This window comes from Dipodomys spectabilis, unplaced genomic scaffold (genome assembly GCF_019054845.1).
Source record: "Dipodomys spectabilis isolate Male_0828 unplaced genomic scaffold, ASM1905484v1 ptg000001l, whole genome shotgun sequence".
NCBI lineage: Eukaryota > Metazoa > Chordata > Mammalia > Rodentia > Heteromyidae > Dipodomys > Dipodomys spectabilis.
Window position 1 is genome coordinate 20,380,001 of NW_024870678.1, and position 26,859 is coordinate 20,406,859.

At 37.5% G+C, this 26,859-nt stretch overlaps 1 non-coding gene across 1 annotated transcript; it reads right to left on the reverse strand.

Moving 5' to 3' along the window:
- Positions 1 to 24,440: 24,440 nt before the first annotated feature.
- On the reverse strand, positions 24,441 to 24,542 carry LOC122103462. The gene has a single exon (XR_006146760.1). It is a non-coding gene; the product is annotated as a U6 spliceosomal RNA (small nuclear RNA).
- Between the last annotated feature and the right edge of the window lie 2,317 nt (positions 24,543 to 26,859).

Consider the following 26,859-nt stretch of genomic DNA (forward strand, 5'->3'; position numbering starts at 1 on the left):
TGGTCCAGTGGTTTGAACTCAGGGCTTGAGCTCTATCCCTGAGCTTTAAAGGCTCAAGGCTAGTGCTCTATCTCTTGAATAACAGCTTCACTTCTAGCTTTTTTGGGTACTTCACAAGAGTCTCATGGGTTTTTCTGCCCTGCCTGATTTGAACTGTGATCCTCAGATCTCAGCCTCTTGAATAACTAAGATTGCAGGCATGAGCCACTGGCACTGGCTTAGGAGGTGAATTTTTTACTTCGTGGAAGTGGGCTATTGTACCAACACTGGAACAATCTGCATTTCTAGATTTCCATTGAGAGTGTCTCTGACCCACATGTCTCCTTATCTGAAGCTGGAAATTTTGATCCTGATTTTTTAGTTGTATTGCTCCACCATAGGCACATACGTTAATTCATTTATTCTGAAATTCTGGACCTGGAAGCTTTTCCAGTGGTTCTGTTGTGAGACAATTTGGTTGGAACAGAAGCAAGGTCCTAAAATAATTCTGAATAGAAAACTTCTAACCCTGTATTGTATTAGTCTTGCACCTGTATATTCTATTATAACTTTAGAATAATCCATATCAGATTCATGTTCCTTGCAACCAAGTGAGCCTTTTCTAACAAGTAGGACTTTTTAGTATTGATCTAGTAATAAATCATTTCAAAAGAGATTTGAAATGTCTCACTAAATTCAAATATGGCTTCATATTAAGAGCAAATATCTCATGTGCCATAAGTACTGATTTCATTATTTTACATGCATTATTTTTATTAATCTTTGTCATTACGCTAACAATCTCTTATTAGCTCTATTAGACCTATTACTTCACTGTGCCTATTGATAAAAGAACCCGAGGCAGAGAGAGATTAGCTGGTTTAAACTATTTAAACTATTATTGGAGGGATTGAGACCAGACTGTCACTTGTCCATGGTCTTAACTACCACACTGTACACCCTTCTGCTAATGACCTGGGGAAGACTTCATTCCCTGTTGGAGGAGAAATATCCTGAGTGTCTACCTAATAGTTAATCACCGTGTTTGCGGTTGCCACATTTTCTCATGCATTTTATTCTGTTTCCTTCTGGATTATAATCTTCAAGATTGGCATTCTTCTTTTCTTTGCTTATTGTTAGTAAAAGGAAAGAGTTTATGTTACTTTTCTTGTGGTAGGTATGGCAAGAGAAGTCAGGTTGTTTAATAAGCATGAATTGCTATCACAAGAGCCAAGGGATCGTTTTGTAAGTAACTGGCTTTATAACCAAGTCTGAATTAGGTGATTACTCTCTTATTGATAAGATGGAGTGCAAAGACTATTTCATGAGGCAAACATGACTTTTGAGAAAACCCTAAATGATCAAATTTTTAGCACAACAAGAAATTAAAGAAATCAAATCAGAGCACACTAAGCTTCTGAAAGCAACCTGTGTATAGAGGCCAGAAAATCTTGTTAAACTATAGAGATACAAAAATCCTGAATATTAGCACTGTACAGGACAAATGGCTAGAGAATGAGGCAAAAAATACAAAATACAACAAGAAGGATAATATATAGGTTGGTTTTCACTCTGTGTGTGTGTGTGTGTGTGTGTGTGTGTGTGTGTGTGTGTGTGTGTCCCCGTGCATGCACGCACTTGTGTGTGTGCATGCTGGTCCTGGGCTTGAAATCAGGGCCCTAATACTGTCCTTGGGCATTTTTGCTTAAGCTAGCTTTCTACCACTTGAGCCACAGCTCCACTTCTGGATTTTTGATGATTAATTGGAGCTAAGATTCTCATATACTTTCCTTCTCAGGCTGGTTTCAAACCACCATTCTCAGATCTCAGCCTCCAGAGTAACTAGGATTACAGATGCAAGCCACCAGTGCCCTGCTTGAGTCCTTATCTGAAAACTGGCTCTATGCAGTCACTCACAGAACTTCAGGACAGGTGACAAGTTAAAATAAATATTACTGATATTGGTGTCTAGAGATAACATATCAGTGGCTCTTCTTATGGTAGGCTAACATACAGCTATAGATGACATTCTTCTTAAAATAGGCAATGGGGAGATAGAGATAAGAAAGGGTACAACGCATCACTGGAGTTAATTATAATGCCTGGAATTAGAATGAGGTAGCCTTTTGTAGAGCCTTGACTGTAATTACTCCCCCAATATCTGCTGGGTCTTAGACATGACCTTAGTTAGATATACCAAGGGTTGCTTCTTTCCTTTTCTCTACTTTAGTTTGTGTAATACTAAGTAGTTTCTTCCACTCAATTTGCTCATGACTGTGGCAGGGAAAAGTAATTTTGAAGTACCTTGGAGAGCATGCAAAGTTGACAAGGACCAATTTTATGGACAAGTTTCAGAGTTCTAACTGTGATTGAGAAAAAAGTGGTAACTGGTCTAATGAAAAACTTAGATGCCAATCCTCAAGCTAGAATACTCTACCCAGCTAGCAAGTTCTCAAGGTTAGACAAATGAGTAAGCCATGATTTGGAATTTATGCTATTTTTCTTCTGGTCTTCTCTAATACATTTTAAACATAGTTAAAAATGCCTGCTGTATCTTCCTGGAATCCTTTTCTGTTTAACTGTTTCCCATCCATCTGTCCTCAAGGAATTATTTTAATTGATACAGTTGCTTTGTTACTTGCTTTTGATGGAACTATCATTGTAGACACCTCTAAATTCCATTGTGCAATAGACATTTACTAAGTGCCTTCTTTGAATTGTGCCTTGCTCTGGAGATCTTGGCTATTCAGATTTTAAATGAGAAATACATTTCACAAAAGAGGCAAAAAAAATGGAAGAGAATAAACTTTGCTTTGGGAAGTTGGAAAAAGCTGCATAAAGCAGGTGATATTTGATCTAAATCTTGATGGATGGGTGGGAGCCTGCCAACTCAAGGGAGAGGAAATAACATGTTCCAGTGTCCAGAGTTGTGAAAAATTCATGGTATGTTGTGCGATAGAGCATTTAATGAACTGACTCAGTAGGGAGCAATATGATTGGTGAGGTGCTCTTTCTCTTGTCATTTTTTTCCTGACCTAGACTGAGAAGAAAAAAACATCAGAGAACTAAAACACTCTACATTACGGATTAGCAAAACACTTGCCTCAAGAAGTATCCTCTAACTTCATCTTGAGTATAGAAAAGAATAACCTAAAGGTTAACTTTAGACATAAAGGTTTAACTTTTAACTTACATAGAAAACAGAACCAATGACAGATATTAAGGAGGTAAATGAAGTTATCACATGTTTTAGACAAGACAAAGATTGATTGATTGAGAGGACCAGAAAAGGCAGACTGTCAAGGAGGTGAATGAAAGGGTGGAAGAGGGTACTGAGTTTGGTTACTTAGCACTATGTGATTCCATTTGCTTACAAGGAATAGCTTATTGAAGGAGGGAGGAGGGAAAGGTGAGTTTATCTCTGGATAGCTATAGAGTCTATAGTACATGTGAAAATGGGCCTGCTGCTCAGGAGAAGGCAGAGTAAGGTTTTTGAACATATAGGAAGCAGATGTTGTAGAAATACATACCTTAAAAATAACCTGGGGCTGGGAAGGTGGCTCAGTGGTAGAGCACTTGCCTTGCATGCATGAGGCCCTGGGTTCGATTCCTCAGCACCACATATGCAGAAAAAAAAAGCCGGAAGTGGCACTGTGGCTCAAATGGTAGGGCACTAGCCTTGAGCTGAAGAGCTGAGGGACAGTGCCCAGGCCCAGAGTTCAGGCCCACAACCCAAAACAAAAACAAAAACCTGAAGTTATTAGTGCCTTCTACATTCTATTTAATACTTATACACTCTTCTACATTCTATTTAATACTTGTATACTTTTCTACATTCTATTTAATACTTATATACTCTTCTAGAGTATATATATTTATATATACGTTATAAGTGAACTAAAAGAGATTATATACAGTTTGGTTAATTTGACAACAAATCTGTATTTCTAGATCTCACTCCAACAACATTGGGGCACTTTCCTAGTTTCAGTCTCTCTTTTTTTTAAAGATCTTTTTAAAAAAATTTTATTGTGAAAATACTGTACAGAGGGGTTACATGGGCAAGATAATGAGTACATTTCTTATCAAGCATTGTAGCCTCCTCCTTTGTTTCCCCTTCCCATCCCTTCCCATCCTCCCCCTATACCCCAACCCAATTCAGTCTCTTGATTCAAGGTTAGTCAATCGTCTTGTTTGTTTGCTAAATGATTCCATCTACTGGTTTCTTTCTCTTTTGTGACTAATGCCTTCAGACCAAGGCTTTCCCCAGTGTATGCTCACAAATCAGTCCCTCATCTTGGTCATCTCAAGATTTCTCTTCAGGAAAGAAATACCACTTTCCTTTTTCCATGGTTTTGATAGGCCATAGACCTGTGTTAATTACTCATTGAGAGAGATTGATGAATTATTCTTTGAAACTTATTGCCATGTTCAGCTCTATCTAGGTAGAACAATGGTAGCTTTAAGTGCTGTACTCTTCTGAGCTCTTAAGCTGAAGCAATAACACTAGCATTTTCCAGCAGCAATAGCATCTGTTCCAGGGGCGGTTCTAAATATGCAATGTACATTGTAAGTCACTTAGTACTAATATTATCTCTATTTTATAATGGAGCAACTTCCAGACATGGAATGGTAAAGTTGTCAACCAGATTCCTATCTAAGCACCAACCAATGCTGTTCTTTTGCTCTGTAATTTTGGTGTTCCTAAGTTGTTCTTGTTCAATCATAAGCTATTTTTAATGTATTAAAATATTTTTATGTATTTGGAGTGCTTGACATCTCTTTGTAATATAGATTATGTCCTAATCATGTGAAGTAGCTATTATTATTCATAAAACTCATAAAAACTATAGCTGACATGCTAAGGGAAAACCTTGAGTTTGACCTCTGTGAGCTCTATATATTGCTTCTTGTAGCCTGTGGCTTTTCTTCCTAAAAGCCCATATAGCTGGGAAACTCTTATTAGAGCTTCATCCAGTGATTTAAGGAAGTCAGTGAATACTTCTTATTGAGCCCTGCAAAAACATTCATATGCGTCAAGTAATATTTGGTATCTGAAACTGAATTTTAGTTTCCCTGAAAGTGTCTAAGAAAATTAACCTTCTATACAGCTGAGGTATACATAAACTTATCCTGAAGATTTAATTGAATAAAAATGTCATTTGCTCATTTTGATTACAATAAAAATGATTGTAGATGGACCCAGGTAGCTCAGGCAAAAAAGCCCTTGAGAGACCATGAGCAAAATAACCAGCAAAAAGCCAGGCTGGAGATATGGCAGAGTTTAAAACCAAGCAAGCCAAGTAAATACTGAGTTCAAACTCTGCTACTGGGACTGAGAATGTGGCTTAGTGGTAGAATGCTTAGAATGCATGAGGCCCTGGGTTCAATTCCTTGTTACCACATAAAAAAATAAAACAAACTGATATATATATATATATATATGTGTGTGTATATATATATATATATATATATATACATATATATATATATATATATATATATTTTAAAACAACAACTCTGTTGTGACCATGAGATACTGGTCTAGAGACTATCACTTTTCTTTCAAGTACTGGATATTCATTTGTAGATAAAACTTTGCTGGGGCTGGGAACGTGGCTCAGTGGTAGAGTGCTTGCCTTTCATGCATGAGGCCCTGGGTTCGATTCCTCAGCACCACATAAGCAAAAAAGAAAAAAGCCGGAAGTGGCACTGTGGCTCAAGTGGTAGAGCGCTAGCCTTGAGCTGAAGAGTTGAGGGACAGCACCCAGGCCCAGAGTTCAGGCCCCACGACCAGACCCAAAAAAAAGAAGAAGAAAAAAAAAAAACTTTGCCGGGCGCAGGTGGCTCATCCTAGCTACTCAGGAAGCTGAGATCTGAGGATCACGGTTCAAAGCCAGCCCGGGCAGGAAAAGCTGTGAAACTCTTATCTCTAGAAGTGGTGCAGTGGCTCAAGTGGTAGAGTGCTAGCCTTGAGCTGAAGAGCTGAAGGACAGCACCCAGACCCAGAGGTCAAGCCCCATGACCAACCAAAAAACAAACAAACAAAAAAACAACCCCCCTCCCCCCCAAAAAAACCCAAAATAAGAAACCTCTTTTTAGCTTCAGATTCGCCAGTATTTACAAAAAGTATCCCATCAGTATTAGTGATCAGATAGTGTACGGTACCATTGCACTTTGATTAGGGTGATCACTTTGAAACATATTCTCTGAAAGGTATTTCATATGCTACCACTGAGCAATCAATTGATATTTTCATGTGAAATTGAAAATACTAAGTTCTTTATTCTTTGGAGAAATATGGAAATTAATGAACATCAGTATGCTCATTGTTACTCAGTTATTTATGAAAACATTTGTTTTATTTATGGTTTTTGCTTTTTGTTCAGTCCCTGAGATTTTTCACTCAAGTCTAGTGCTCTACCACTTTGAGCTACAGTTCCACTTAAGGTGGATTAATTGGTGGTTCATTGGAGATCAGAGTCTTTCAGGCTTTCCTGCCTGGGCTGGCTTTGAACTGAGATTCTCAGATCCCGGCCTCCTGCATAGCTAGGATTACAGGCCTGAGCCACTTGCACCTGGCTTTATTTAGTTTCTTCAAACATCCATATTGAGGAAAAAGGCTTAATATGTTAACACATTGCATTTAACAGTTTCAGCTATCAGTTTTTGTTTAATTTCTTTTAGAAATTCTACTCAGTGTTATGGTATAATTCAGTATATTCTATGAATTGTATTCCTGATGGCAAGAACTGAATGTCCAGTAATAATGATATTCAATAGTTTCTTCCATTTTTAAACATTCTATCTGCTTCCTGAGAAACATACTGTCTACTTTCTTCTTATTATGGGAAGCAAGAGCATCTCTGATATTAGTCATTTAAAAAAGTTCATAAAATTATTCTCCAAAATATATCACTCTATTAAAGAGTTCCTCTTTCAGTTCTGATCAAATAGCTCTTCATTTGATGACATCAAATTCACACTGAATTCCTGCAGTGGGCTCCACTGGAGAGAAGGCCTGACTTCCTGCTTCCTCATTTGCATGCCTTCTCATAGACAGTATTTGGATAATGACCTAAAATAAAAAAAGGTCCTTTGCAAAGCACTGGCTTGCTATTGCTTTGGACAGGAAGCATGTGCGGCGACTGAACAGCTAAGTCATCTTTTTATTTGGGGATGAATGATGAAGGGGAGTTTGTATGGGTTACCAAGTTATAAATTAATCTTGAGGTACTCAAATGATTGTAAACCACCTGAGCTTTCCTCTCAGCTTTTAAATCATATGATATCAATCTTTGCTCATTTTCCTCTGGGTAATTTTTTATTATGCTGATGGTAACCAACTCCATGAGACATTAACCGGCTATCCCCATTACCGGCAAGTATACATTACAGCAGTAAAATAAAAATAAACTCATGGAAGAAATAGCTGGAGATCTTAACCATGCTTTTCTGCCTGCAAAGTGGCATGACAGTTTGGGGATTTCTAGCTGAAAATAAATTCAATTATGTTACTATTTTGCTGCTGCTAATTAGTACCTAAGATGTATATCAGGAAGGCAGTCCCAAGCAGATCTGGGAAAAGGGATTTGCTATCAAGGTAGAATGAAGAACTGGGTTGTCCTCTCTCACTCTCACTATCTGAAATGACATTTAAATTAGATCTTGCAATTACCTTTTCTGCTTATGTTAGCAAGATATTTTTCTCCTTTGGTTTATTCCAATAGGGAAGTGGCTTTATAGCATTTTGCCCAGCCTACATGAAGTGTTTTGCATACCTGTAACCTTTCAATTAATGTTATTTATGTTTCAATAAACCACCATGCTACTTTTCCAGATGTTCTAATCCTTCATGTAAATGAATTTATTAGATCCAGCCACCAGACTCAATGAAATCTGTCAAATTCACTGTTGGGCCACATACCATGGAGTTTAAGCTATATTTGCATAAGCTTGTTCTGTGAGTGTAATCTTATGTATCATCTGCAGAGTTAAAGTTTCACTAATGTAAATCCTTGACAAATCAAATACAGATGTAGCCCTTTGTCCTCAGGGTTGAGCCTGTCAATTCTCCACTCTCACATCTTCCTCCTCCTCTTGGCTGTGGGCCCCCCATCCACAACTTCTTTTTTCAGCACTAATCTTTCAAAACTGTTTATGGTAATACATTGCAGGTAATAACCATGGCAGGGAAGACTGGTTGCTCTGGACTTCTTTCTGTCATTCTTCCAGGCTAAAATAAGGTTGGCAAGCCATTTGAAGGGAACTGGTTATACCACCTGGAAAAATTTGCCCTGCCAATCAGGGAATGGCAGACAGATTGTTTCAGTTTGTCTAGAGATTCTTTAGATAAGGGGGAGTCGGCTCAATAAATGGGTTAATGTCAGCCGGCAAATTCCATAACGTGGCCAAGGTAAATTCAATAATAAGCCAATTGAGAGTGGGGGTGGGGACTAGCTGAGGGAGTGGGGAGTGTGTCTATCTATTTAAGTCTGATCTTTTTTTTTTGTTATTTTCACAGCCTCAGCGAAAGTCAGGATTCCTTTTTGGTTTTAGTGATTAGCTTCAAACTCTTGACAGTTTTAAGCCTCGGATAAAAAGAGGGAAAATAGGACTGCTGAAGGAGGAGGGTGTTAGTGTTCTTTGGGTTTGTTTTTGATTATTTTAAAGTTTAAATATGCTTCCTCTACCGGTGCCCAGTTGCTATTTATTTGGCTTTAGCCTTTGATCCCCCTTATGCTGGCACATCATAAAAAACATATTCCTGTTCAAGTCTTATATTATGTAGTTTGTTTCTGCTCAGGGTGTTCACCAGGCGGGCCAGTACCCATGGAATAAGCCTTTCTTTGTTTTTGATAGACTCCAGGTGTTTATCGCTAGAAGTTAGTAATGGAGTTAACCGCAAGAAGCAAACTGGAAAAAGAAGGAACTGGGGAGAATTCTTAGTTTGATAACTTAGAAGTCGGCCTCCTGGCAAAATCTCCCTCAGAGCATAAAATACCCTGAGAAAAAGGCCTTGCCTCTGCTTTCTGATCAAGTTGGTTGAAGTTGGGGATTTCAGAAGGCATAGATGCCCATTCATTTTTTAGTTCCCCAGTGAATTTCCTTGAAAGTGGCCAGAAAGTCTTGTTTCCCTGTGCAATTCTCATCATTGTATCAAAATGAGTGATGGCAGCTATTCCAGGAGAGATTACCGATAGCCATTTGCTCAATCTGAGCTAGGAGGATTAATGCCAGAAGCAGTTTTCCACCTGTGGCAACTTTTTCTTTCCTCTCTGAAGGGGTGAGCCATAATTTGGGATGGATTGATGCCTAACAACTAGGCAGTATAGGCCTGCTTCTTATTTTTGGATTTCTTTTGTGTACAACTAGACATTGTGGGGGCAGGGGTGGGGGTTAAGGCCAGTTTAAGGGAATTTTGTAAACAGGATCATTGGAAAATTTTGTCTACTTGCCTACCTTCTTGGCTGATGCAATGTATGTGGCTCTTCCTGTCATGAGAATAGAAACTTTATTTTGGATATGTTGGGGCCCAAGAGGAATTCAGGGCCTCCAGGAAATTCAGGTTTTTCTATTATTAATCCAAGACTTTTTTGCACTTGATCTCAGTATTGTAGTTCCAGTTCTAATAAAAATTTGTGGATAAATAAGATGATGGGGCTCTGAAGCAACTAAATGTACAGTCATGGCAAAAAGATGCAATAGCTAAGAAAGGGACAATATAACATTAATGACAGTAAATTTGAACATGCACTCAACATATTCCAATTTCTTTACATGAGTTAAGTTAATGAAATAAGTTAACTCATCAAGTAGGCCTTATTATTAAACACATTTAATAAGTAATTCCCAGGGGGAGGTTATAAGAATAGGAGACAAAGTAAAAGAAGCAACCATATTCTACTGACCTTTCTCCTCATACTGAGACACATGTCCAAAATTTCACTTCTGTTTCATAGTCCTGGCCAGTGTATACAATATAGGATTTTCCCAAGGAAAGAAGGAGAATGTTGTGTTGTTATAAATGTAGATTTTTCTGCCTTTAAGCCTTTCATAATGTGGTTGACTGTCTTTATAAAAAAAATGACACCACACTAAAGAATCTCTCTATGCTCAATATAATAGCGAGAGATGTTAGGCATGTTTTGTTTATTCCCTTTATAAGCACTATACAAATTTGAATATACAATTTGTTAACAAAAATTGAAAGAATGAGTTAAATTGTTTACAAGAGGATAAGAACATACTAAGTGGAAAAAAATGTGCAAACCATGGAAATCCTTGATCAGTGTTTTTCCTCTTCCAGCTTCCTTTGTTTTTCAGAATTCAGCTTGTGTTTTAGGATTTTGAAATACTATTTCCTAAGGTTTCTTCTCTCTTCCCAGTGTTTTTTTCTTTCTTAACTGTTTGCTATTGAGAATTTGGTCTAAACTCTGAGGCAGTTTATGGGCACCAGTTGTTTTAGCCCACTAATCTTTCCCAGGCTCTATTTGCACGATGCATTTTAATTTGGGCATCACATGGATCATTTATAAGGAAATGTCTTTTTGTAATCCACTTGCCCCTACATATATTTTTATTTGTAGTATTTACACAGCTAATTTGGCCAGAGGAGAAACTGCTTTTGGAACATGAGCAATTTCTGTACAGAGAACAAGTTTAGTTCCCATCAAGATCTCCATGATTAGGAATGGGTGTTCAGGATAATTTGAAATTCAGGACAGCTACCAGTGGAGCACACTCTTAGACTTTTTAGACATGGTAGTGGATTGCTATAAATAAACTGGTTGAGATTTGAGTATCATTTGAAGTAGAAAAAGAAAGTTTGTATTCAGTCTTCTTGCCATTTGCCTCTTTTAGGATCTGAAGATTAATTTTCCTTTCAATTTTGGGAAATCACAAAGTACCAAGTCTAACAGTAATCAAGAATGTCTCCTCTGTAAGCATGAGTTTATCTGCCCAAAACTGTCTCAGAAAAATCAAGTCTGGGAAATTATAGAAGAGTACAGTGTTCTCTTTACTCTAAAATGTTTGATATCAGGATGTTTGGGATAGTTTTAGCTGCAAGTAAAAGAAATCTGCTAGGCACTAGCTTCACCTAAAGGCAAATTATTATATTCTAAACATCACAAAAGAAAGTCAAGTTTTAGGAATGGCTAATTTTTGTAACAGCACCAAGGATGTGGTGTCTTTTCTCTCACACTATGCCTGGGACTGGGCAGGCTAGTCTTCCAGATGTGACAGAAGTCATGGTTATCAGAACCATCCCTTCCTGGAACGCTTTGAATAGGAGAGAATGGAAAACATCCTCTCCCTCACACAGTAGAGACTGTTTCCCTCAGTCTAGTAGGTCTTTGGACCACTAAGTACTGATGAAAACAGTGGATATGCATCAGGAGTAGGGGGTTGATTTAGCTCCTGCTTTGTTTTTTGAGTGTCAAAGTACTGATCTCTACCATTGGCCGAAAAAGTTTTTATTTGCCATCTTCTTAAAGGTTATTCTTATTTGGAGAGAGTGGACTTAGTACCAGAAAATACTGTAGTTTAAGACTGGAAACTGGCAGCAAAGGATGAATGCAGAAGAACTTCAAAATACATGGAATTGATTTGTGGGGATTATTTTGATGATTCTGTGGAAAAAATGTCTTCTGAGTTTTCTAAAACAACTACCAATAAAGTAGCTGTATTTATTCTTAAGTAATAAATAGTCTGGCATGGGAGATTTTAGGTGATAAGTATATATTGAAAATATATGACTTTGGAAACAACCCATTTGTAAACTAAGAATGCTGTGCGTAACTTAATTCTATGTGCAGAAATTCCCTGTACCATTTGAACCATTCCCCCAGTACATATTTACCTTAGCTACATTTCCAGAAGGGTTTGTATTTTGTCTCAGAATGGCCTCAGATTGCAATTTTCCTACTTGTGGCAGACAGGAACCATCAGACTCAGCTTATTGACTGAGGTGAATCTTGCTAACATTTTGTCAAGACTGGCCTCAAACCATGGTCCTTCTGATTTCGGAATCCTGAGTGATTTGGATTACAGGTGTGAATCACCAGGCTTCAAATGAAAGCTGAATCTGGAAAAGAAAAAAAGAAGAAAGAAACAAAGCTGATGATGTTTTACATAATACTTTTATAAATGTAATTAATTGAAATTGAGAAATCTTATTATAGTATTACTTATTGAGGTTTTATAGCTTCATGTATATGTGCATAAATATTGATAATGCATATATCCTAAATCAAACTGCATTGTTAGCAAGAAGATAAAATTATTTTAGTCATTTCATTGCTATATGTGTCAGATGAACTATGATTTTTATTTATTTTTTGAGACAAGGTTTCACTATGTAGTCCAGGCTGGTCTTGCTAAGTACCTTTGGCTGCCCTGAATACAGGATCCTCCTGCCTTAACTCCCCCCTACCCCCAACCCCCACCCCAAATACTGGGATAACAGATATGTGCTGCCATGACTGGCCTTAACTATAATTTAAGAAAACTATTTTTCAGTTTCAAGAATAATGGCTGTAGCGAAGATGTAGTAGTGTAGCTTTTCTTTTAGAACTAGCAGCATCTGGTGAAGGCAGTAAGGAATTGAGGACCTCTAGGGAGTCTTTCTTGATTCAGAATATTCTGCTCATTGCACTATTTGTTGGAATCCCCACTATTAGAAATTTATTTTTTTCTTTTTGGAGGCAGCATATCTTTTTTAGTGTGTGCCAGTCTTGGGCTTGAATTTAGAGCCTGGGTGTCATCTCTCACTTTTAAAATCACAGTTAGTGCTCTGCCACTCGAGTCGCAGCTCCACTTCCTGCTTTCTGGTGGTTAATGCTCAGTTTGCTTGCTCACAACTGATGCTCTACCACATGATCTATGCCTCCAACTTAGCTTTTTGTTAGTTATTTTGCAGAAAGAATCTGGTGGATTTTTTTCAGCTTAGACTGGCTTTGAAGTGCTATCCTCCATATTTCAACTTCCTGGGTGGTTAGGATTACCGATGTGAGCTCTGAGTGCAGGGCACACACACACACACACACACACACACACATACACAAACGGATTCTAAGTGTTTTCTTTGTTAGAAGCTCATAGCTTAGTTGAAAGATAAAGTTAAACACTGTGATATAACAGTAAGTGTTATACGGATAGAAACCCTGATCCTGTCCTGATAGGAGGGGAATGCTTTGTGAGGATATGGACTTTGGGCAGAGAGAAGATGGTGAAAGGAAGTCATTTAGTTTTGATGAACGAAAATTTATATGGTAAGATACCAGGAAAGACAGGAAAGGATAAAGAAAGCAAGCATGTCATATTTGAACTGTTTCAAAGCAATTCATATGAATGGAAACTTTTATAAAATAATATCTTAAATTGAGATGCCCATGGAACATTTGCTTTGCATTTGGAGTCAAGATGTAGTCAATTAATGACCCTTGACAACAGAATGTGTAATATAAATGTTACAAGATATCTCTGAATATTGTGATGATGTCACTCTTGTTCTCCTTCATCTTCCAAATACATAACAGATGAAGGGAAAGTGACAGACATGTACACAAATGATGGCAATAATTGTATAATTTGAAGTTACTCATGACTGACAAACCGTCACAACATTCCTTGCTTGTTTTCAAATACTCCTCCTCATGTCAGCAACAATTTCCTGTGCAAAATACCAGAGCAGTTTCTCTAAAGATTCCCATGTCTTAGTCATCACTCAAACATTATTCTAAGTTATTTGAAATGTAGCCCCCAATTGAATGCTTTGATGATTGAATGAATGCTTTGATGGGTCAATAAATCTGACTTCCAGCACCATCTTCAGTCGGATCAGAGATCACATTTTTATGACCATGATTCTATAGGAAATCACCATTTATATCTGAAGGCTATACTGTAAGGTGTCCAGCACTTGAATGAAGTTACACCACCATGAAATCATGTGGCTTCTTAACTTTGGTGCTTATTAACCATTTGAACAAGAACCTGGCCTCTACCCAGTAGATTCTACAAACACTCCCTATCTCAAAACTTTGAAAACTAAAGATGTCTCCAGGCATCATCACATAAGATCTGGGGGACAAAATCATCCTAAGTGGGAAACCGCTGGCCCACATGCCTATATTCACTCTCTAGTTATGTAATTGGTATTTATGGCTTCATCTTATAGACTTGGAAAGATATTAAAAAGAAACCTTAATATGACCTAGTGAGAATGGGTTGTAACTCTCAGTGGAGACACAGCTCTTAGGGGTAGGAAGCTTATCTAGCATGTGGAAGGTGCTGGGTTTGTGCTTAGCATGAAGGCTAAGGGGGAAGAGGGGAGGCAGGGAGAAAGGAAGGAAGAAGAGAATGAGTATGAGAAGGAAGAAGAGGAGAAAGAGGAGGAGGAACAGGTGAAGAAACCTCTTGTTTCCATTTCCTGGAGTTCATTTTGGTAAGTATTAGTTTATATGGTCAGAGGCACATAGGCATTGTACCTTTGTGTTCCTCCCCTAAGAGTGTCCTCCTTTAGTCTCACCTTGTGAATGAATGCCTAGAGTAATGTATAATTTATCATGTTCCATACATTTAGATCTGGCTTCCAGTTATGAGAGAAAACATGCTGTGTGTCTCTCTGAGCTTGGCTTACCTCACTTAACATGATTTGTTCTAGGTTCACCCATTTCCCTGCAGATGACATGGTATTATTCTTTCTAATGGCTATGTAAAATTCTATTGTATATAGGTACTGTATGTTTTGGATCCATTCATCTATGTTAGGGCATCTGGGCTGTTTCCCCAACTTGGCTATTGTGAACAGTGCAGCAATGAACATGGATGTACAATTGTCTTTACTGTATCCTGGCTTGTGTGCTCAGGGGTGGTATGGCTGGGTCATAAGGAAGATGTGTTTAGTTTCTTGAGGAACCTCCAGACTGCTGTCTAGAGAAGTTGAACTAGTTTACATTCCCACCAACAGTGTAATGGGGTTCCTTTTTCCCCACATCCCCACCAATATTTGTTGTTCTAATTCACAATGTTTGATAATCTAACTGGGGTGAGATAGAATTTTAAAAGAAACACATTGAGTATAGGCTCTGAGTTCAGTTCCTAGTACTACCAAAAATTTTAAAAAAGGTAACATATTGGCTGGAAATATAGCTCAGTGATAGAGTGCTTATCTAGCATGTGCAAAGGCTTGTGTTTGATCCTTAATATTGTAAAATAAACAAATCAATAACAAGTAAAGGTTTTATATACACACACACACACACATATATATATATATATATATATATATATAATTTTATTTTACTTATTTATTTTTTTGTCAGTCAAGGGACTTGAGCTTAGGGTCTAGGTTCTGTTCCTGAGCTTGTTTGCTCAAGGTTAGTTCTCTACTACTTTGAGTCACATTTCCACTTGTGGTTTTCTGGTGGTAAATTGGAGATAAGAATCTCATGGACTTTCCTTGACCCGGTTGGCTTTGAACTGCAATCTTCAGATCTCAGCCTCTTGAGTAGCATGAGCTACCAGCATCTGGTTCTCCATATAATTTTTAAAAATAACATATATATGTAGAAAAGAAAACTCAGTAATAACATCATCACCAGGAGACATGGGTCGTTTGGCATTGTAGGAATTTTTCCTATATTTTTAATACTTTACACTGTGATGACTGTTAGTTTTGCCCTAGGAAAGCTGTTTCTCTTTATGGGACTTACCTTGGCCAATGAGATGTGATGGAAACGATGTATTATTCCAAATACAAAATTTAAAATTTATACTTGATTTCTTGTTGGCTTTTTTCCTCTTGTCCATAGAATGAGTAAGATACCAAAGAAAGACTGTTCTATCATACTGCGTAGGAGAACCCCTGAAGTGGAGCCAGAGGTGACATAAAATTAGACCAAGAATTAATTCTTTATAATTATAGATCATTACATTTGAGGAATATTTGTTAATGCAACATAATTCCATACTATCAAACTTATAGTCTATTTCCTTTCTACTCTTTCTATGTACGTGTTTTTATCATTATCTGGTGTTGGATGGTTTGACTTACAGATTTTACTTTTGCAGTACTGTGTAAATAATGCATATTTAGTAGAAACCATGTTTCTAATTTTGATCTCTCCCAGGCTAATGATAAGATTCTGGACAGTAGCAGTAAGTCAAAGCTTCCTGTCAGACTTGAAATCATGAAGAACACATACACAAGAGTTTGCTTGTAGCTTAGCTACAAGTAGATGAGGTACATTTAATGGATTTTTTTTTTTTGCCAATGCTATGGCTTGAACTTAGGGCGTGGGCACTGTTCCCTAAGTTTCTTTTGCTCAAGGCTAGCATTCTACCACTTGAGCCACAGTGCCACTTCTGGTTTTTCTGTTTATGCGGTACTGAGGAATTGAACCCAGAGCTTCATGTATGCCAGGTAAACTCTCTACCACTAAGCCACATTCCCAGTCCCCTTCCCTTTTTAAAAATTAATATCTTCTAATATCTTCTGGGAATAAACTAAAGGCACAGAGTATATAATAAGTAGGTACTTTTTCACTGAATTTCATCTCTAGATCTCCCTTAGCTCTTTACTGATATGCCTCTGTTAACATTTCTCTATGATTGACCTCTGTCACTATGACTACTTCCAATAACAATTTCCCATAGAGCATGTTGAAAACTGTGCTCTTTCTCAAAAATTGTGTGTATGCACAAATGCGTTTATCTTACTCTCCAGATTAAATGTTAATTATCAAAACAAAAATGAGTTTTTAGAAGCTGAGTAGCAAAGTGAACCCGACAAAAGGCATTTGCTTTAACTATCCTTGGCTTGCAGCATTCTGTACTCTGGCGTCTTTCTTAGTCTCCCAAATAAACTGTAGCATGGTAGACTGAAGCCAGCTAATCCCGAAGAAAATATCTGAGAGCAGCATGTTTATTTTCAATCTAACATTGAATACCCACTTTCCTAAGTTTCTTGATAGGCTATATGGAAAAGCCTGCAGACCCCAGGTTCATCAAAATTTAACGATTGTAGAGAGAGGAACTTATCGTAATTTAAATGTGATTCTATGAAGTAAGGTATTGTGAAAGATGTGGTTCAGGAGTTCAAAATGTTCACTAGATTATTTCACCCGAATCTGAAATGTTTGACCAGATGGCAAGTAATACATTTGTACAATTTATCATCTTGTATATTAGACTTTAGTTGATGGTATTGATTTACCTTGGTGTTTGAGGCGGGGTAACCAGAAAGGCGTGTCTTTTTTTTTTTATTTATTTGTTCTTTTATTTTTTTGTGAAAGCAATATACAGAGGGGTTTACAATAACATGTGCAAGATAATGAGTACATTTTTTATAAAGTATTGTAATGTCCTTCTTTGTTTCCCCTTCCCATCTTTTCCCATCCTCCTCCTGCCCTCCCCCACAGTCCTCCCCGCTCCCATACCCCCCACCAATCACAAACCAAAGTTGTAAAGTTTGTTTTGGACATAATGACTTGTACATCGCATTTTTGCAATGGGTCCACCTCTATCCCTATTTAAACGAATTGTTTTTCCCCTTCAACTCCACAAATTATACCGACATGAAATACAGTGGAAGCAGTGGTTATACAATGGGGAAGGGACTTACAAAGTAAAAAAGAATTGATCTTATGAATGTGTAATAAACAATCGCTTGAAAGGAAATAAAAAACATTTGAATACATATCTTAGGGTTCATTTCATTAACATCACCTTATCTGACTTTCTCTGTTTTACTCAAACTTTCCTTTGCATGCTGAACTCGCTAACACTGGTCAGCTCTCCCAGAATTGGAAGAAAAAAATTGGACTGGTTACTGTGGATGGACAGTATAAGGGGCTTTCAGCCATGCTAGGATGCAGGCCAAAGTAACCTGGGTTAGAAAGATGCGGTCTATTTCTTTTTTTTACCATAGCTAAGATATGGAACCAACCCAGATGCCCCTCAGAAGATGAATGGATCAAGAAAATGTGGTATATATACACAATGGAATTCTATGCCTCCATCAGAAAGAATGACATTGCCCCATTTGTTAGGAAATGGAAAGACTTGGAAAAAATTATATTAAGCGAAGTAAGCCAGGCCCAAAGAAACATAGGCCCCATGGTTTCCCTTATTTGCAATATCTAGTATATGTATGAGTCAAGCGGAAAAGGTCAGATAATGTGATGTTAGGAAAATGAACCCTTAGATATGTATTTTAATGTTTTTTTTTCTTTCATGCATGTGTTTCTAACGCATTTATAAGATTATTTCCTTGTTGCTTTGTATGTCCCTCCCCCACAGTATAACCCCTGCTTTCACTATATTTGATGTCACTATAACTTGTGGAGGAGATGGGGAAAAACAAGTCGTTTAAGGATACAGGTGGACCTGTTGCAACAATGAGAAGTACAAGTTGTCATGTCCAAAACGAGCTTTACAACGTCGGTGTGGGGTGGGGGGGGAAGGATTGGGACTGGGGGGGGAGGGAGGAGGCTGGGAAGGGATGTGAAGGGTAAACAAAGGAGGAGGCTGCAATGCTTGGTAAGAAATGTACGCATTATCCTGCCCATGTAATTGTAACCCCTCTGTACAGTATGTTCACAAATAAAATAAAATATAAAAAAAAAAGAAAGGCGTGTCTTATACATGTAGTTTTTATTATCTTCATTTGCTGTGTGGCAGCATGAGATAGCTCCTCAATTAAACAAAAACTTAGGAACAGTCTTTTGAAAGCTCAGGTATTGACCAAAATGAAGGCTTATTCAAGGAGACAAATGATTTTTAGGGAGTTACCCATGTAGCTATGAAGGGATAGCTTTTATATTATTCCTAATACAAGTTTAGTTGTATGCTTCTTCTCATGTTCAGTCAGAAATCTCCACGAAACCAAACATTTTTGTTTTCTAGTTCTTGAGTTATACAAGTATATACATATGTATATACATACATGCTAAGTATGTATGTGCATATAATTATGCTATGGCCTACATAAATATTTAGTTGTATGATATCCTTTGATTGCAGCAACCACATGACAACAGGCATTTTTGTATATTATAAATTAGTTGATTGCTGTGTTTTGGGGTAGAATTTATAATGAATATTAATTTGGCATTATGAGATGGAATTCTGTGTAGTATATTGTATATACAAATACTGACCTTGACAGTAGCACTTTTTTTTGGAGTGGGGGGGAGGAGGAGGGGGTCTGGTCCTGGGGCTTCAACTCTGGGCCTGGGCGCTGTCCCTCAGCTCTTCAGCTCAAGGCTAGCGCTCTACCACTTGAGCCACAGTGCCACTTGCGGCTTTTTTCTTTTTGCTTATGTGGTGCTGAGGAATCGAACCCAGGGCCTCACGCATGCAAGGCAAACGCTCTACCACTGAGCCACCTTCCCAGCTCCGACAATAGCACTTTCTGTTGGGTGGTGAGGAGTGAAGAATGATTTGTTGAAGAGGTAAAGAGCTGAAGAAGAAAATGGCCATTTAGACACTGCTTTTGAGGAAGTGGGGGGGAAACAAGAGCTTAAAGAGGCTGATAAGATTGATAGTAACTAGGAGTAGACTGATTATGTAAAACAGAGAGATGGGATAAATGCAAGAAAAAGTCTCTGAAGAAGCTCCAGGAAGATGAGATCAAGGTATAGAGAACCTTGGGAGAAAGGAGGGAAAGTTAGCTCAGCTTGACTGGAGGGAAGCCATGAATATAAGCATGGATGAATTGGTTGGCTAATCTAGTGATGGAAAATGAAATGTTTCTTTCTAGTCAACTTTTATTTTCTCAGTGAAACTCAAGAAGCTTTATCTAAGAGTCAGCAGTAGTTCATTCCTGTAATCCTAGCTACTTAAGAGGCAGAGATGGGAAGAATGGGTTGAGGTAAGTCTAGGTAAAAAGTTCTTGAGATTCTGTCTCAACAGAAAAATCTGGGAGTGGTAGTATGCGTGTTTCATCTTAGCTATGTGAGGAAGCATAAATCAGAAGACCCAAGACCAGGCTGTCCTGGGGAAAAAGCATGGCATGTCTTAAGCACGTACCTAATAAGAAGGAAGTCCTGAGTTCAAACATAAAAGAACAAATGTAAGGCACCTACAGATAGTGTTTGTGTTATGAAAAGAGAATGATGATGTACCAAATAGTGATATATTTCATTTCACATTTTCAATGCTATGGACTTTTCCTCTAATTTTCCATATAAAGACACCAACAAATCACTAAAAATGTATACAACTATAAAATTGTCACAATTGTCATTATTTTTTCTTTTCTATCAATCTATAACAGAATTCATACTCTAATAGCAGGTTATATATACTATTTAAATACTTGTGTTATGGGATAAATAGACATCTGTCACATGTCAGAAGAGTGGTAACAATTTTTTATTACTGATAGTTACTATTTGCTAGTCATTTGACATTAAAATTTTTTTTATTTCAAATGACTAGCACATAGTGGTTATGCTTGTGCTTTGCTGAACTCTTCAATAACATTTTGTAAAGTTGAGTGACAGTTTTCATAAAACTAACGTTTTTTGTATCTCTAAAGTCCTTATCAAAGTGTAGCTAAATTGAAGTCAGTTCTCTATGGTGTCTTTACACATTTCACAACAAATTTTATTTTGGACTATCTTTTCAAGACTATTATTTGTGTTTGTAACCAGCCTTGAAAGACAGAGATTCCTTTGGAGGAAAGCTATTCTGTTGAAAATAATAAAAATAATAGCTCTACCTACAATATATTGGCCAGGTTTGTTAACAGTCCCTTATTTTAAAACTTGAGATTTCCTAAAATCAAAACTCTTCAGGGAAGACTTAGCTGGCTCATTTCATAGAATCTGACCAAAGGGAGGTCTAGGAAGCCATCAAAAAGTGACACAAATAAGCAGTATGAAATGCTTAGGAGGTAAGGGAAAATTACATCCTGTACTTTCAAGAACAAGTCAGGGGTCAAGACATGATCAAAAGCAGGAAGTAAAGGTCCCAAAACACTGGATCTCATAATATGTGCTATATGGTGAAATCCAATGGAAGTCTTTCAAAAGGGATAAGGAAACATCATAAAACAATAATATGCTGAGTTATGGAAAGTCTCCTTCCTCTTAGATAGGCCTTCGGGAATGCCCATATTACAATTTCAGCAAATTAAGTAAATAATCATTTATATGTACAAACAATACATATGAATTTCAAATAACTGAAGATAAATTTAAGATATTGAAGTTACAGGACACTTAAACTGTCTTTTAAATTCAGAAATTGCATTGCATTTCTTCTCAAAAGTGTTAAAGTGAAAACACTTTTTTTTTAAAGTAGTGATAAACTTTAAAAGTATGTGTTTTCTTTTTGAGGGAAGATAAAATGTCAAATAAACTATTCTATTGTGCTGTTTGTATCTGCTTTTAAATGCACTTGGCCTTTGAGATCTAATTTGACTAATGTTTGGTGCTGAACTTCTTTTTTTTTGCGGGGGGCGGGGGGGTGGGGGATCTGGTCATGGGACCTGAACTCTGGGCCTGGGTGCTGTCCCTCAGCTCTTCAGCTCAAGGCTAATGCTCTACCACTTGAGCCACAGCGCCACTTCCTGCTTTTTTTCTTTTTGCTTATGTGGTGTTGAGGAATTGAACGCAGGGCCTCAGGCATGCAAGGCAAGTGCTCTACCACTGAGCCACCTTCCCAGCCCCTGGTGCTAAACATTTTTTTCTGAGGAAAATGTCAGAATGGATAACCGATGTTTAGCTGGCTTTCCATACTATTAGTTGAATTGAGTAACCAGGAGACTACTGCCTGAAATCTTAATCCTCAGACTTTTAGAATGTTGTCTACTCCACCAAAATAGCTTCTCCCTAGAAGTAAGGGCTACCAAGTAAGTGAGTGAGTAGGAAGGTAAGAAGCTGTATGAATATTGGCATATGTGACAGCTATTTATTTATTTGCTATTTGTGTATGGCGGCAGCTTGCCTATCAATCCTTATGGAGCTTATCTTCTGGTGGGGCGAAGAAGAGAATGACAACCAGAAATTCAAATAATTCTTCAGGTGATAGCAAGCACCATGGAAGAATATAGAGCAAGAGAAAAAATAAGGAGTGTTGGGAGTTGGATGTTAGTGGTGTCAGTTCTGTAGTTCAAAACTTAAACTTGGTCACAGCATTCCCGGATCAAACCCATTAAGTCTACCTCTGTGAACTGGGGAGCAAGTTGCTTAATTATATGATCATCAATTTTTTATTTACTCCTAACAATAATCACAGAGATGGCTATTATCAATATCCTAATCTTGCATGAACACAAAGTGGTTAAATTACTTTTTCAAGGTTAGTCATAGAGCTAGATTTCAAACCTAAGAAGTCTTAATCCAAATCTTTTGCTCTTAATTGTTGTAGAATACTGTCTAATTCTTATTAAGCTCCAGAAAGTTAAATTAATCAATCCTTAAGGAAGAGAAAAGAGGATGCTAAAAAATACTGGCAGACAATTTGAACCACTGGATTTTTTTTTTTTTTTGCCAGTCCTGGGGCTTGAACTCTGGGCCTGGATGCTGTCCTTGAGCTTGTTCAGTGCAGGGCTAGTGCTCTACAAATTGAGCCACAGCACCACTTCCAGCTTATTGGAAATAAGAGTCTCATGGACTTTCTTGCCCAGGCTGGCTTTGAACTGCAAGCCTCAGAACTCAATCTCCTGAGTAGTTAGGATTATAGGTTTGAGCCAGAAAAGTACTGGCATTTTTAAGAATTCTTTGGTACAGTGTAGATCAAATTGCTTTAGGAATCATGCCTTGACTTTGAACTTAAGCCTCTAGGTATAGTAAATTAGATAGATGATATTCTTGTCGTCTGCTCTCTTCAATAGTAACTTATTTACTCCAATGAAGGATGGTAAATTCTTTGGAATAAATATAAGATACTGTGGTTGCCCATGGAGTAAAGTTTGGAAGATACAAAACAAATAACCAACTCTTCATAGCTTACAAATACTTTTTCCACTATGCACTATGTCTTGGTATAAGTCACAATGCACACTTAAATTACATGCTTTCATGTAGTAATTCACTCAGTTATTTCAACAATGCTGGAAGAAAAGCAATGAATAAATAAATGATTCATGTCTCATAAGTACAAGGACTCAATGAGACCAAAGGTGAGAGTGAGGAATGTAAAAGTATAAGGGAGAATGTGTGCTACATCACCTGTTTTTCATTCTCCTCATCTTGATTTCAATAATTATATCAGAAGAAGCAGCATCGTTGTAATTGATACAACTTAAATAATTAAAACAATATCAAAATTAGTGTAGTTTTTAATAAAACAAAGTGGTGGATAAATCATCTCTAATATAAAAATTGATACACAGATCATTTCTACATGTTCTCACCTTTAGGAGACTTTAACTGCTCTATTAACATCTGTTGTTTCAGCTCTTTTAGGCCAATCCGTGGGGGTTCTTACCTTTCACATTTCTGCCTGGAATTACCTTGCAAGAGGAAAAAATAATGGCTCTTGTATATGTGGGTGATGCAGCCCAGGGTATGTTAGTGATAGTTATCCATTTATTTAGCAATTATAGATGATTTCATGTGTTATCACACTGGATCACTGACATACTCTTGTACAGAGGGGTTACAATTACATGGGGCAAGGTAATGAGTACATTTCTTATCAAGCAGTGTTGCCTCCTCCTTTGTTTCCCCTTCCCTTCCCTTCCCATCTCTTCCCCCATGTCCTCCCCCAATGCCAAAGTTGTAAAGTTTGTTTTTCAACATAAAGTCTTGTACATCTCATTGTTGCAATGGGTCCACCTGTATCCCTATTTAAACAATTTGTTTTTCCCCTTTCCCTCCACAAATTATACCAACATCAAATACAGTGAAGACAGGGGTTATACCATGGGGGATTGACATACAAAGCAGCAAAGAAATATCTTACAAATATGTTAGAAGCAATAGCAAGAAAGAAAAAATATTTGAGTCCTTATCTTGGGGTTTATTTCGCCTAACATCACCTTATCTGACCGTTTCTGCTTGTCTCAGCATATGCTAGTTATTGCAAATAAGGGAAACCATGGGACCTCAGTTTCTTTGGGCCTGGCTTACTTCACTTCATATAATTTTTTCCAAGTCTTTCCATTTCCTAACAAATGAGGCAATGCCATTCTTTCTGATGGAGGCATAGAATTCTATTATGTATATATACCACATTTTCTTGATCCATTCATCTACTGAGGGGCATCTGGGTTGGTTCCATATCTTAGTTCTGGTAAATAATGCTGCAATAAGCATAGTTGTGCTGGTAGCTTTAGTATGGTCTTGTTTGTGATCATTCGGTCTACTTCTCTCCTGTGTCCATGCTTTGGTTGATTTCATTTAGGGCTAGCATTTCCAAGATCCAGGACCAAATCTGTTAGTAAGTTCTTGATGTATATATTTTTATATTCAGTATTTATACAAAATACCCATCTTTATCAAATAAATATTTCTTTTTTTTAACACTTCACGAATTTTCATGGGGCCATGCTAATCTTTTCTGTATCGTTCCAATTTTAGTATATGTGCTGCCAAAGCGAGCGCAATATTTCTTTTCTTTTTTGTCAGTCATAGGGTCTGGGTGCTGACCCTGAGCTCTTCAGCTCAAGGCGAGTGCTCTGCCACTTGAGCTACAGTACCACTTCTGGTTTTCTGGTGGTTAATTGGAGATAAGAGTCTTATGGCCTTTCCTACCTGGGCTGGCTTTGAACTGTGATCCTCAGATGTCAGCCTCCTGAGTAACTAGTATTACAAGTGTGAGCCACTGGTGCCCAGCTAAAGTGAATATTTTTAATATTATACTAGCAATAATATTCAAAAAATTAAACATTATTTAGTATTAAACAGGAGTTGCTGGAGCTCTGTAGGTTCCCAACTGGTTCCTTGGGCTAGGTGTTAATCCTTTAGTTACTGGATCATTATGTTGTTTGGCAATTGTGGGGTGAAGGATAGGATATCTAAAAAAAAAAAAAAACCCAACAATGTAAACAACATTCAAGAGACTCAGGATAAGGTCTATCTATCTCTAGTAGAGAATGTTTCAGTATTTTAGCAATTGAAGGTTGTGTTATGACTATGTGCCTGCATTGTTCCCAGTCTCTCAATGTACACTACACACTTCATTTCCAAAGTGATCATTTTAATACACTAGCCAAATCATATAAATCCTTTGTTTGAAATTCTCCAAAGGGCTCCCTGTCACCCTTTAAATAAAATGCAACTTTTTTTTTCTTTTCCTTTTTCGTTCTAGGGATTGAACCCAGGATGTTGCACTTGCTAGGCAAGCACTTTGCCACTGAGCTACATCCCAGCCCCAAATCCAACTGTTTTTTACATGAACAAATACTTGAATTCCTCGCCTCACAACATTGTCTCATGACTTTTTCCTAAGCCGTCATATGACAGTTCATGAGGACTCTCCAATATGAGGGATAACTTCACTCTAATTAAAGTTTTTCAGAGGACCTTTTCTGGCTACCCAATACTAGGAACAGTACTAGTCATTCCCTGCTTCATCACCTGTTTTAACTTTCTACATGAAAACCCTTGCTGTCTGTTTGTATTTCCACTGTTTGTCTCTCTTTACCAGTAAGTTAAGCAGAATGCTCACTCTTACTTCTTTATACTCCACACCTTGATGTTCACTTGTCACATGAAGATTATTTCTGTGAACTGAATGTCACAATGTAAAACAGGAATGTATGGACCTACATCGAAGAAATGAGATCATGGACATTTCACTACAATTGAAGCACTTAAAATTAAGAAGGTAATATGAAAGAGAATCTGTTTCTTATGATCAAGAATTTTACCTGTCCCATGTAGTTTGGAAATGCTGAAAACACATCCTTTCTGCACAAAATATTCTAGCAGCTAAGTCACTTTGTAGCTACAATAAATGCATTTACCTAAATACTAGCCAATTCTCACAACACTCTTACATTATAAAAATGATGCTAAGGTGTAAAGACTATAATTATGAAGTATTTTGATAAAACAAAGAAGGAAGCAAGGAATCTGGTAATTTCTTGAGATTGCTTATTTTTTACTCTGCTTATTAATTCAAACTAATATCAGGCAAATGTGTATTGTTGTTTGATAATCCAGTAGTTTATTTTTAATATGTACCCACTTTACTACATTAAAGCAAAAAAAAAAAAAAGGTATAGAAAATTCTGCGAATCTGGAATTCTCATATGAATGTGAAAATATCACTACTCTGCTAGACTTGACTGGTCTTCTATTGCTTAGGAATAGCTGGTCTGAGGGTCTGGGGAGAGCTTTTCCTGTTGCAGATTTTCTGTGTCTGTTTCCTTCAGCTGTATCAGATAGGAGCTGGGCTAGAAGTGAAACATGACATTCTGACAGGGAATCCAGCAGACAGATTCTTGGCTACATTCTCCGCTACACTTGAACTTCTGCTAAGCATGTGATGAAAGAGTGTTTTCAACTGCACCAGCTGTGGAGAGGTTAATAAAACAAAAGGGAGAAACAAAAGCACTCACAGCAGACAGCTTCTGGCTTTGTTGAATTTCTCCTTACAGTTATTTTGAGAGCTGTAACTGCTGTGTTGTTTTGGCCTTAAAATCATTGAAAGCAATTTGAGCTTCTGAATTAAAAATGTAAGGAGAATTGATAAGTAGCAAATCAAATGCACCTTTACACATGCTGGTAGCTGGAAATACAAACAACGTCTACTTTGTAACAGCCAACTGGAAATTAGGAAGCTTGTATCATTTTTCTGTCCCTCCTGATCATTCTGCTGTAAGTAGAAAAAGACACAGCTTTCAGATGTTCACCATGAGCACGAATCAAGGTGGTCTTGGCATAGTAGTCTCAGAGCCCCTCTTTCTGTGTCTCA